Source organism: Elgaria multicarinata, chromosome 11, assembly GCF_023053635.1.
Source record: "Elgaria multicarinata webbii isolate HBS135686 ecotype San Diego chromosome 11, rElgMul1.1.pri, whole genome shotgun sequence".
Classification (NCBI taxonomy): Eukaryota; Metazoa; Chordata; class Lepidosauria; order Squamata; family Anguidae; genus Elgaria; species Elgaria multicarinata.
In genome coordinates this window covers 11,241,385-11,254,401 of record NC_086181.1, presented here as the reverse complement: position 1 = coordinate 11,254,401, position 13,017 = coordinate 11,241,385, and the positions used below count along the sequence as shown (strand labels likewise).

The 13,017-nt window shown below is 42.6% G+C and overlaps 1 protein-coding gene across 2 annotated transcripts in view; it reads left to right on the top strand.

The window, feature by feature from the left end:
* Nucleotides 1-4,264, top strand: part of SOCS7 (suppressor of cytokine signaling 7) — a 31,429-nt gene extending 27,165 nt beyond the window's left edge. For both annotated transcript variants that reach the window (XM_063137829.1, XM_063137828.1), the window contains one exon: nucleotides 359-4,264. The gene's annotated coding sequence lies outside the window, so the exon portion shown is untranslated. The remainder of the gene's footprint in view (nucleotides 1-358) is intronic.
* Nucleotides 4,265-13,017: the final 8,753 nt, after the last annotated feature.

The window sequence follows — 13,017 nt, the reverse complement described above, 5'->3', positions numbered from 1 at the left end:
CTTTTCCTCTTACCGTATTGCTTCGATTCTAAGACGCCATCGATTCTAAGACGCAGTCCATTTTTAGAACTGTTTATTTAGGGAAAAAAGTGCGTCTTAGAATCGAAGAAATATGGTAAAATCTTCTGAACACTTTTTCATGGTTGTATTGGATGAGAAGGCGGGGGGAAGGGTGCACAAGTTCAAGGGGAAGCTAGGCTTGCTTTTGTAATGTTAAACCTCAGATTCCATGCTCAGAACCAAACTTCACATTTGCATGTCACAGCAGCGCAGAATACACACAGCAAAAAAAGATCCGATGCAATTGTGCCCTAAACGTACATTGTGTTTTTTTCTCCCACTACTTTTCCCTACCTAGGAATTCGGTCACCAGTATCCTGTAGCTATGGAAGCTGCACTGGAGAGGACTCCTAGCCTTTGCTTTCCGTCTGTCTCCAGGCCTCCAGAGAGGGTCCAGGACTCAATAAGAAGCACAGCTGTGCACAGAAATGGGAGCCTTGACCCCATCTGGTTCCATAACGAGGTTGGAATCTGCTGAGACTGGACTGCGAGCTCCTGGAAGGATGGAGAATGTTATTTTTCTTGTTAAATTTCTATTTTTTGGTGCTCCCCCCTTCCCTTTCTTCCGGCATGGGAAATAGTGAGCCGATTTTACATTTTGTTTACCTGTTGCCGTTTTTGGGGTGGGGGTGGGTGGGGGACGTGCACATCAGATTCTGAGACTTAATGAGCAAAACTGTATTTCCCATCTATTCTGGTTGGCCGCTGCTTTCACCAGCAAAGCCTGAGCCCAAGCTGCACTGAGCTATATAAGACTGTTGTGCTGTGAAGGGGAAGAGCCAGCAGAGGGGTGGGGAGGCAGGGTCTGTCGAGCTGTGGTATGGCTTCCTGCACTCTTAAGGAAAGCTTGCTGGAGGTGTGTGTGTGCGTGTGTGCGCAAATATTGAAGCCTGGTCAAACAGTGGGAAATCAGCCAGGTTGAGGGGGGAAATGCTGTTGCCTTTGTTTGAGTGCAAATGGGACATGGGTAGCATCGTGGAGCTCTTCCACCGCAGGTGCCGTTTGCAGTTTGAATAATGGACGTATCTATCTCTTGACTTTCCTCCACCACTACTAACATCCATGTCCTGGCTGTTGTAACAATGTCGATAACCCCATCAGGCAGATGTAAATGCACAGTGGACATCCGAAGCCAATCTCTGATTGCAAACGGGCTTTTCACCTCATTAACAGCTCCTGACAACTTCGAACCAAGATGACCTACTGAACAAATAGAGCGAAGGCTTGGCAGGTGAAAGGCAGTGCCTCTCGGACGTTTTAATGTGGGGAGGCAAATTTTTTGAAGCACCTTAGCCCCCCATCCCGGTGTGAGAGAGGGAAAGAACAAAGTAAAGTTGGGAGTAGTCATTTTCTCTCCTCTTCACCAAACCCTCCCCCCAAAATTCTGTAAGGTAGAGCATCTATCTTCCAGCCTTAGTGGGAAAACTGCTCAGTACTTCAACAAAGTAATATTGCATACTGTTGTTCACGGCAAGAGCAAGATGAGGATTTTGTCATAGCAAAAAACCAACCAACCTACAACTATTTAGAAGTGATTGTGACATCCAAGAGGTATGTCTCCTTTTTTTTTGGTATGTGCTAAAGCTTCTTCCATCCCTTGCTGAAGGTACTTGGCCTAAGTTTGTTGGTGATTTTTTTGAAAGCTGTGATTTAACTTATTATTATTTATATTATTATTGTTGTTATTATTGTTATTATTATTATTACTGTTGTTATTGTAAAGCTTGCTCCATATTTCGTGACCAGTCTTACTCTGCTTCAGCCACCATCTCCATCCTGCACACTGGATATAGCAAACTGTGAGATTTCATAGTTACTGAGACTTTACTTGGGAATTTTCTTAGAATAAAAGAGGACAGCTCGTAAGTTATCTTTTAAAGATAAATCTTGAAAAACCCTGATTTCATCTCTGTGTGTTTTTTAAATGAATAGGCTCTAAGGAAGCTGGGCTTCTGTTCTTCCCATTATGAGCTTCAAAGTTGATTCCAGCATTCAGTCCTAATAGCTGCTTGTGCAACACCCTCTCAAATCTCTCATGCTGTTTTTGTCCCTGCGTTGGTCTGAAACATGCTTCTGAGTTGACTTTTATTTACTGCCTCAGCAACCATTGATCCATGCATCACTCTACCCGCAAAGAAGATTTTCTTTGGTCGCCCATCCTTGTACGTTATTTTCTTTTTATGAAATAAGTGAATTGAAGATGCACTGATCTGCTGAAGTTGAGCCCTTCCCTGAGGGTCCGTTGTCTCCTAACAGTTCTCACAGCAGCCGAGACACTTGTGTTAGACGAGAGCCAATGAAGGTGTTGGGTGTTTCCTGTGGTGGTAGTGGTGGTGGCGAGAAAAACTGCATCCTTGGAACTTCTTCTGATACACTGGAAAAAGGCATGGCCCGCTGCTGCAGTACATGGGGCTTTGCTAGCACTGAAGCTGTGCATCAAAGTAGCAGCAAAGGAAGTATTACTGAAAGGACTTGCAAACTTGAAACTGAAGAAGTTCTCGGTGCTGGATGGAATCTTGAACAAACAACAACCCTCAGACGTGCATTTTGAAGTGTAACAATACACGGGAAGGACAATCTGTTTTATCCTAATTAGCACGCCTTGGAGCTTGTGTGTGGTTGCAAGAGAGGGTTTAAAGACACTGGAATTTAGTTGTGAGTGGCAGCCAAAAGAGGATTCAAGATTTCGCGCTTATCCGGACAAGAAATTTGTTGGTGGCTCTTTAGTGAGTTGTTCAAAGGCCTTGGATTGCATACAGTTTTTTCTTAATCCAATCTCATCATATCCACCCTCCTTACCTCACTTAAAATGGCAAGCTCCTCAATCCATTGTGGACTTGGAGATTTATTTATTTCCCCTCTCTTCATGCTTGATTCAAATAAGAGATGAGACCAAAAGTCCCACAAAGCTAAGGCCTGCACTTGCAGCGGTGGTGGGAAAATGTTTCTTAAAATCTGGTTCAAACACGCACAAACCATGTCCCAGCGATGGGCACTGGGTGTCTGCTATTGGCCTCCTGTCATTTTGTTGAACTGAACACCTCTAGAACTCCATTGCCTGACTACCACATAGCGAAGGCCCGATGACGTGTAAATAACTCGCAGGGAGCCATTTGGCTTCCTTGGCTGCTGTTGGGTCCACGTTAGGTCTGCAGGAACGGCTTTCCTGTTAAAGGAGCCTCCTGGTTTTGTTTGTTCTTTAATTCATCCCTTGTGGAGCTGTTCAATGAGTTCTCTTTTTGAAATGTGTGAATGTTGTGGATGAGTGTTATTCACAGTAAGAAATTATGCACTGTATCTTTTTTGGGGGGGAGGAGGGTGTTGTCTGCCTCTGTCTAATCCATTGCTTTGGTATCTTCTGATGTGGCATCTGTTACTCTCCGTAGTAATAGTTGGGAGAGAAGTGGGGGAGGGATGGTTAACCAAGAACAAGCTGGTGGTTTTAAAAATCTCTTTAGAATCAATTGCCCCATTTTACTCTTTGTAATTTGTACTTTTATTTTCATTTAGTGCGTTCAGGTTGGGCCTGGGAACTTCCCAGCACTTTGGCTCCTTATAGTCCTTGGAGCTTTTACTTCAGCAAAGGATGCTCTTCTTCCTCCCAATATCTGGAACAGAAAGTAATGTGTAAATACTTCCCTCTGAATAGAATTTGGGGACCCTGGTTAGCCTTTACAATGCTACTTTGGCTGTGTGGAAGAGCAGCAACATATCCATAAGTACTTATGTAAGTCTTTGCTAGTGCCAGAGGATGAAAAATGGGGAAGAAAAGGTTTGCTTGATGGGCCAGCAGCTATTGAATCCTGGTCCAAAAATACAGAACTTTAATTGTGTCGGCTTACAGTACCACACTAGCAAACTTTTGGGTTTCTGGATTCAAATGTCACTTCTTTTTTTAATGAGGTGGGCTGCAGATGCAGCTTGTTACAGCCATGCTCTTAATTGCTTTGGAATTTTTTTTTATAACTTGGGTGCTAACTTAAGGCTAAAAAGAGCAGGCAATGTTTTACAATTCAGTGCATCTTTTAGAAGATGCCCAAAGGGGCTGTTTTTGGTTGTTACTACAAATCAAATCTGCACAATGTTGTGATGTTCCCTTCTATTCGCCCCAGAGCTCCTTGATACAGTATCTCTCAAAAACGATAAGGGACATGTGCGCTGATGAAGTAATTATTATTTATTTTTATGAACTGCCTAAAATGCACCTGATGGACATGCATTCATGAAAAGAGATAATCCCTGCGGAGAGAACATGTGCATCCAAATGTAATGGATTAAAAAAAATCCACTAGGAAGTCTCCCCTCCCCCCCCTCTTTTTTTTTTTTTACACCCATGGCATGAATACTGTTCTGGCCCTAAGAAACTGTCATAAAAAGCTAAAAACAACAACAATGCTTTGATTTTGTAAGTTTTAGAGTTTCACAGATCTCTGCATATTGCAGAATTTCTGTCATCACTTTGCTCTTACTAAACTGGTTCTCTCAACTGCCTCCAACTATTATATATGTTGGGCAATGGAAATTCCTCACCACCACACACACATTTACTAAGTTGGTGTAAGTTCTGGTACAGTAGGAGTAGCTAGATTACTGCATGCATAACGGGACTTCAAGCTGTTTGCATTTCCCCCCAAACTTCAAATTGAAGCTGTTTCATTTAGTCCCAGCCCTGGCAGCCACCATACTCCCACACCCCATCCACACATAAATACACACACAATGCAAGCTGAGCACAGCCTATCAGATGTGTAATGTAGCCAGAGAGGTGCTTGACAACCCCATGTTTGTGCAGACCCAGAAAGGTAACTTTGCTTGACCACAAGACAGGACTGATTAGCTGTGTTTAGCTTGTTGCTCTGAAAACTACAGGACTGATCTAATTCTTCATAAGTGTATGGAGTAATAAAATTGATGAGGTCAGAGCAGCTGTAATCTGGTCAAGGCAATTTCATTTCTTATAAGGTTACATTACCCCTTTTGGATAACCACCTATCCTTTCATGAACTAACATTTTATTCGATGACATGCTTTTTAAAAACCTAACCCTGTGACACTCATGCAAAACACACACATCTTATTGTTCGCAGTGCAGATCACCTTTTGAGAGTTTGCTGCAGCTTTTCCAAGACACTGCAAGAAATGGTATAAAACTACTAACCTGATTCAATCAGAGAAGGTGGGTAAGAAACACAAAATTGGCTGTGCATACCTCAATAATAACACAGAAGAGCTTCAGAATTCAGTGTGACTCAAAAGCTTGCATGTCCCTCCAATGAAGTTTGTTCAGTAAGTTACAGATTAGAAGGTGGATTTTTAGCCTGTTTTGCTGTACGACTGGGTGTGTGTATGTGTGTGTGTTTAATTTATTAAAACAGCTACTGTAATTTATTTTCTAAACTATACAAAATGTAAACAAAAGAAAATCCAGACTTGCAGGCCATTCTTACAAGTTTTTTTTTCAGAAGCAAAGAGGAATGAAAACATGTTTTATATGAAGATAAATGCACTTTGGGTGTGTTTAGACGTTTGGGGGAAGGATTTTGAATGGCCTTGTCTGTATATATTGTATCAATAGGCACGTTTTTGTTTTCTCATTTGGAAGCATTTGTAACTGCTGCAGGTTTCTGTCTGGAAAATGGATGTACTGAATAATTTTGCCTCAAATTTGGGGTGGAAGGCGCTTTCCCCCCTCTCCCTTTCTGGGTAAATTTGTCAGCCATGGGAGAGAACTTTGCCTCTCTCCTCTTTGTATCTCATTTCTATTGTGGGTTGTTTTTTGTTCTTTTGGCCTATGGGTGGTTGTTTGACAGGTTGGTGGGGAAAGGGGTTTGAAATAAAATACTTTAATGGTCCCTTTTTACATGCTCTGTTTTATTTTACAAGGAAGGAAAGTTCACTTGGATTTATTTAACATTTCCTCTTTACACTTCAAGTGTACCAATCCAAAAAATAGTAATACTTTTTTTTAACAGCACAAGCCCAGAGCGGCTGGAGTTGCTTTCTGGCTCTTGTTTCCCTCCAACACTTAAGCATGGCCTTTTTCACACAGTTTAGGTTGCAATCCTATGTATGTTTAGACAGAGAAAAGTCCTACAACTCCCAGCATTTCCCAGCCTTCCCCTTGCCTTGAAAAGCTTGATTTGCTGGGCCTCTGTATTTCAGATTATGGGACGGAAGTCCAGGCTGTTGTTGCTGTTTCTGGCCAGTTGGGGCAGTGCTAGGCTCCTTCCAGATGAAGAGGTCCCAGGGCCAACAGTTGGGAGGCACTGTGCAGCCATTCCATCTTTTTCTCCTTATTGGATTTTCCACGGTAGGAAAAAAATGGAAGTAGTGGTGGGAAAACACAGGAGGGTTATGAGTGGCGACGACAAGTGGGCCCCCCTATAAAATTCACTCTGCGGTATGAAGATGAATAAAATCGTGTGCTGGAGCATGTGCAGTGTGCTCTCTCACACACCACCTAAAAACAACACCCCGCATGTAAATAAACTGAAATAAAGCTGGAGGCTGCCTTTATCTTCCTGCATTCACAGCAGACAACTTTCTTTATACTAGGGAAGGCCTATGCAACGAGACACTTCTGCGGCACTTTTATGCCACCTTGTGTCTAACATGTGGCACTACAAAAACTTAGACTGAACTCACTAATAATATCCAATCTATAATACTATTAGCATAACACCTTAATTATGGCCAAACTAGATGAAACATGAGAAAATTTTCATTCTGGAGCTCCTCATTTTTTATTTTTAAAAAACTTAGCCATAGTCCCATGTGAGTGCTTTGAAGAGTGGGGAAGTGGAACTGGGCAAGGAGGTGTGTTTCCTCAATCTTAATTAGATGAGAAAATATCTCTGGTTAAAATAACATTATGCTAATAGTGGTGTATCTCATGAGACACATTGGGTGAGCAGGTGTGATGGCCATGGGTTATTCACAAACATTCCAACTGAGCAGGGAAGAAAGTTATTGATATCTGCAGTCCAGCTTTTGTGAGAGAAGGAAATGCTGTCAATTTGACTGGGATTAAAATAGCTTTATGGGGATGGCAGATGCCTGGGAAGTAGCTCTAAGAAGCAGGGAAGCTAAGAGATAGGTCTGAAGAAAGAGTTGGCAACAGACTGACAAATGGGAAGCTGAGGCCAGGTTAGTTGTGGCTTCTACTGTTGCTTCAGTGTGATGATGATGATATAATAATAATGATGATAATAATTTATTTCTTACCCGCCTCTCCCTTTGGATCGAGGCAGGGAACAACATTAGTACCCCTAAGGGGGCAATAAACAGTGGTGTTCATTGCCCCCTTATATTTTGAGGTGCAGGTGCTCATTATGAGGTACAGTCCTCATAGCTTGCCCCCAAAAGCGTCAAAAAATTCAGGGACCTGCATTAATCCATCTCAGCAAAGCTGTTCTAGCAGTTTTCATCTCCACCAGGAGCTGATGATTTGTAAAGCTAGTGCCTCCTAATTGCCCATTCAAGACCAAACCAGCCCAGAATACTTTACAGTACAATAGAGCATAAGATATTGACCTGAATTTGCACTTGGTGCCCACTGTGGCGTAAAGAAGCAATGAGTTTGCAGCATGTGCTGGCCACTATTATGAATATTCAAGCTGCAGTGGGGTGGTCAGATAGGATTCTGGGTGGCTTGTTGCCCATGGCAACAAGCTACTCTGCCCAGACTCGATAATGGATGATAAGCTGTAGCAACCACCCGCCATAGCTTGACTACTCATACTGGTGGTTGGTACACACCACAACCCTCCATGGCTAAAATAAGCTATGCAGGGTGGCACTGGCAATCATGTGAACTGGCCCAATGTTGCTGGGGCAAATCACTCCACCCCTCCCAGCTACTGTGAGGATTGCCGCTAAGCTAAGGGAGAACAGGGAAGTATGAATAGGGTGGTAGATGATGCCAGCATCCCTGCTAATAAACAAAATAGCCAACTCTGTGTCTCTAGGATCCCTAGCTCCTCTACACCACTGGCAATGAAGCCATGTTTTTCTCACCCTGATATATACTAAGTAGCGAATTCTTTTGCTGCTGACTGAAAGTAATAGAAGTGGGGAGAGAAGAGGGTAATTTTTCTCCCCTAAGCTGGTGATCTATTACACACAGAAACTCACACAGAGCGAGTAAGCGTAGGCTGTGAGTGTGACCCCTTCCTGCTGACCTTATGCGAGCCTAAAGTTTTTTGCTGCTAAATGATTTGCCATAAAGAAATGAAGATGGGCTTGGTTTACAGAGTATGTTGTAAGGATGCCCATCAATCTGAGAAACTGTCTTTGAAAGGGAGGATTCAGCCCTGTGGGCTCTTCAGCATTTTATCTGGTGTTTTACCACTGATGCTCTCCTTTTCTTTTGCGTCATGTCTAGCCCTGCTCCCCCAGTTTGGAAGAAGGTGTTTCAGGTAATCAATCAGAATTTTTGTGAACCGCCCAGAGAGCTTCGGCTATTAGGTGGTATAGAAATGCAATAAATAAATCAGACTCTGATGTAGAGGAGTCGGTGCCAGACATAGGCCAGCCTGTACCAGTGGGGGAGAAAGCTCTCACGGTTTCTCCCCCAGCTGGTGGTGAACTCTCTCCAGAGCTTATCTCGTCAAGGGCAAATAATACACAGTCAGTGGGAAGCCAACATTCTTCCAAAGGAGAGAGCGCTGGCAGGTTAGCCAATCCTAGAGTACGTCGCAGGCTAAAACGGGCAGAGCGAAAGGAAGGCGAGAGAAAGTCAGACTGGCTCGCATTGCGTCAGAAGCCACCTCAGAACTAGTCTCTCTGAAGTTAACGCATCTTGGGAAAAGGCTTTCTTCTTCTTGAACGGACAATTTTAGTTTGCATAGTTTTGCCTAGGGGAAAGTTCCAAGAGGTTAGATACTCTTCAGGCGGGAAGAGATGTTTATTGGTTAAATAAAGCTTTATGGATTACTTAGCAGGCCTCGTTATTGTCTCCCAAGAAGCCAGGAGGTTAAAGAGAAACACGACACTTTGTTTTGCTTTAAGGATGTCAGTGGGCATCTGCTCAGGGACACGCTTGCTATTTATTGCATAGCTGAGTTTTGCTCATGGGGTCTCTGAGATTGCACTGGCAGTTCTCCCCTCTGGGCTGCTAATACTGTTCTTCTGTTAGCCTTCCCCCAGTGCATTGGCTCACTTCCTTGAGTCATGCACAGCTATTTCCTGTTGGGCCACCTCTCCTACGGCACATCTCTTCTGTTTGTGGTCAGCATTATATAGGTTGATCTATTGCAAATGGCCTGTTCCGTGAGTGGCCATGGTAAAAGGGGCCTGTGTACTTTGCCCAGAATAAAAACTCATCTGACTAACAGCTGGATTTTATATTTCCAAAGGGGGGGGGCAACATTTTCCCCTTCCTTATTCTTAGTGCTAGCCTCCAGTTCTAGCCTTGTAATTTTCATATGACCTGTATAGTCTAATTTGAACGTCTGCAGGCCCCTTCTCTCACACCTCATCTTGGGACTCTGAACATGTGGACACTGTGACTTCACAATCAAGTCAGGTTTTTCCCCTTACCATCACCCCCCCACTCCAACCCCACTGCCAAACCTTTTTGTAATATCTTACTAGATCTGGGCATCTCGAAAGCTTGCACATTTTTTGTGATCTTTTGGTTGGCTTAATATAGATTTTGGCTTATCTTTGTAACAATGGGTTGAAGTAGACGCTACTGTCATAGCTTAGAGGCAGAAAGTTGAAAGCCCTGCCTGCTTCTTCAAAATGGGTTCTGCAAATATTTCACTGCAGATAATTTAATTGGCTTCACTTTCACTGGAGGCCCAGAGGAGAGAAGCCTCTTCACACATTACACAGTGGCAAACCTGGAAATCCCCTTGCCATAAACCAACGGTCAGTCCTGTCTTCCTTATATGTATGTTGTGTGTTCATAAACCCAAGTTTGTCCCTACTTGGTCACATTTTAAGAACATTCTAGATGAGGACTTAAGTATATAGTGTGCATTTCAAACTATTGTGTGAACTAGCCCTAAGTGGCTTCTGGGTAAAGGGGATCAGTGTGGGTAATGGAAAAGAGACCGTACCTCTTTCGTGTGAATGGGTTTTGCGGTCTGACTTCTGTCTTCTTATAGCAAGCCAAATAGTTTCTTTTAACAGCAGAATTGCAGTTGGGCTCCTTTTCTCTCAGTGCTGAATTAACATCCTTTGAACCCCTACAGGGATTTGACAGATTAAAGGCCCAAAGAGAGACAGAATGAGGCTAGCTAGTTTGTTCTTGGATGACTCTACATATATATATGCAAACATCTGTCAGCCATCTCAAAATGCAATGAACCTCTGCCTTTTGTGGTAGTCTGAGTTCAGGAGGGAAGAATTTTTTTTTAAGACAGCCTTTCTATTGGCCACCCTTCTCCTTTGAGTATTCAATCTTCCCCTGGCCAGGAGACAGTACTATCTTTATTCTCTGAATGTTGTTCTATGTCTTCGCAATGTGGAGAACACTTAGCAAGTGGTCTTAGGCAAACCTCTCCCTGTGCCTCAATCCTCCCCCTGCCCCACAATAATCTGCAATAGTATAGGGTTCCTTTATAGGGTTGCTGTAAAGATTACAGCTATCACTTTGAACACTTGAAAGTTCTATACAAATTTTTACTATTACTACAACTACAAGAAGTGGGGCCCTGCAATAGAATGTTGCAGTGTGAAGTGCTTTTGTTTAGGATTCCATCCATTCCAGTTCCTCTCCCCCCTGCTTCATTTTGGGGGTTCTATGTGGGTAAGATACTTGTTCCTGATCCCAGTTACATTAAAATGTTTGATTCCTCCATTGATGTCTATGGGCTGCTCTCATTTCTGCCCTTGTAGCCACATTAAAAATGGTTCTCAGTGTTAACCAAGGAATATGGTGTTAACCAGACAATATGGTGCTTCTGTTTACCCTTGTTCAGCCATTTCATTCTATTGCCCTACCCTTCCAGTTCTCATTCCCCCCTCACCCACGCTGTCAACATTGCATGCCATTGAGGTGCTACTGGGCTTTTTGTGGGGGAGGTCTTCCCCCTCCTAGGTTTTTTCCAGTAAGATTCTTCATACCCCTGCTAACCTTAGGGTTGCCCTGAGTCTGTCTGATACTTCCCTTTTATGCATGGGCGAGGTGAGTTTGGCTAAATTTGCATGAGCGTGGGGAAACTTGAATTAGCATTAGAAGGAATGATACTAATGACAACCTCTCCTCTGTAGGATTGGGCAAAATCTGTTAAGTAACAAGGGTGGGGAACCATTATAGAAAGGCAGCGTGAGTCATGGTTTCAAGATTGATTTCACTGTGTTGTCAAAACCACTTGCATGACTGGGTGATACTTCATCCTAGCCAGTAGAAGATCCAATCTTACATTAGGTTAGGGGAGTTGGCCCTTATAAATGATGAGTTCAAGGCATCATTAAGGGTGGCAATATGGGATGGACAAGTGCCTATTGGCTTTTCCGGCTCAGTTAAAGACACTATTATTATTATTTCTTTTTTATTATACAATTACAACAAGACATAAAACAAAGACAAATGTGGCTAAATAGATTTGAATATATAAATTTCAATGCAGACATCTGAAACGTGTGTTGAAAATACAGATTTCTAAAAACTATGCATAAACCTCAACAAAAGCAGACAAAATAACCAAATAAATATCCATCTACACGTAGCATCTATTAATAAAAGACACTGTTATTATTATTTTAAAAAAATTAAATTGCCAGGCTGAATCACTTACAGCTTCCATTAGAAGGATCTTGAAGTCCTCCACCTGAGAATTTGGAAAGCCAAAGCTAGGTGGCCACTTACGCATTGCCAAAGAAGAACATGTATTTGCTTAAAATGGACATATGTTGATGTATATATATAAATGCAATCTTAGGTCTAACTAAGGCCTTAGATTACACAACTCTTCAAAAAGAGGACACTTTCAAGTAGAGGACTGTCCTCTGTAAAGTAGGACCCATGGCTTATCCTAGTGGGAAGTAGGAAATTCCAATGGTTTGGCTCCATATAAAACAGCTTTCTGTGTATGTATGTTAAGCCTCAGTAGTTTAACTAGGCCTCCCAGTCAATCTCTCATCCATCTTCTCCCCAGCTGAGTCCTCCATAGCTTCAACAGTGTAACAACATCATGACAACATCATTCAGTGTACTTGCTTTGTGACAGTCTAAAGTTGGGTAAGAGAAAGCAAAAAGAAGCAGTGAAAATTGTTTAAAAGAGGAAGGAGAACAACAGTTCAGGTGGCCTTCCTTCCTCAGTACAGAAATAAGGTCGAGCGTCATTTTCATACCCTCCGTCTCTTTTCTTGTCTGTGTGTTCTTTACTAACTCTGCCTTGCGCATACAGAAAGGGTTGAACAGGCAGTGAAGGGGTTATTGAAATCAACTTCCAACCCTGCTCCAGCTCTGGGCTCTTGGGCAAACAAAGAAGATCACGAGATGTAAAGGCAAAAGCCACTCCAGGCTTGTGAAATGCAGTCTGGTGGGCAGAACTTTCAAAGAAATGCTTTGTTCCCACCACCATCATCATAAATGTCCATCTAGGGAAATGGGGAGCACAGCAGTTGTGTTATCTACTGTCTGTGCAGTAGGCAGGGTGCGCACAGTGTAATAATCAAAACATAAAAGCGGTGTTGGATTAGATCCACAAGGGTCTGTTAGTTGTGTATCCTCTTTACAACAGTAGTCACTTAGATCAGGGCAGTGGCAGCACTAGAAAAAAATTGGGAGGGGGCACAGCAGGGGCAAAGTATATTTCTAGGTGGGTGGGTGTTAAGATCTCTGAAAGAAAAACAATGCTATATCTCACACTATAACTGCCATCCTAATAAATAAATCGTATATTGATTAATTTAGTTGTTTTTTAAAAATATAGCATGTATTAGCCAAGTTCAAATTACAGTAAGGAAAAAGGCTTTCAAACAAGGCAGAGTCACTACCTAAGT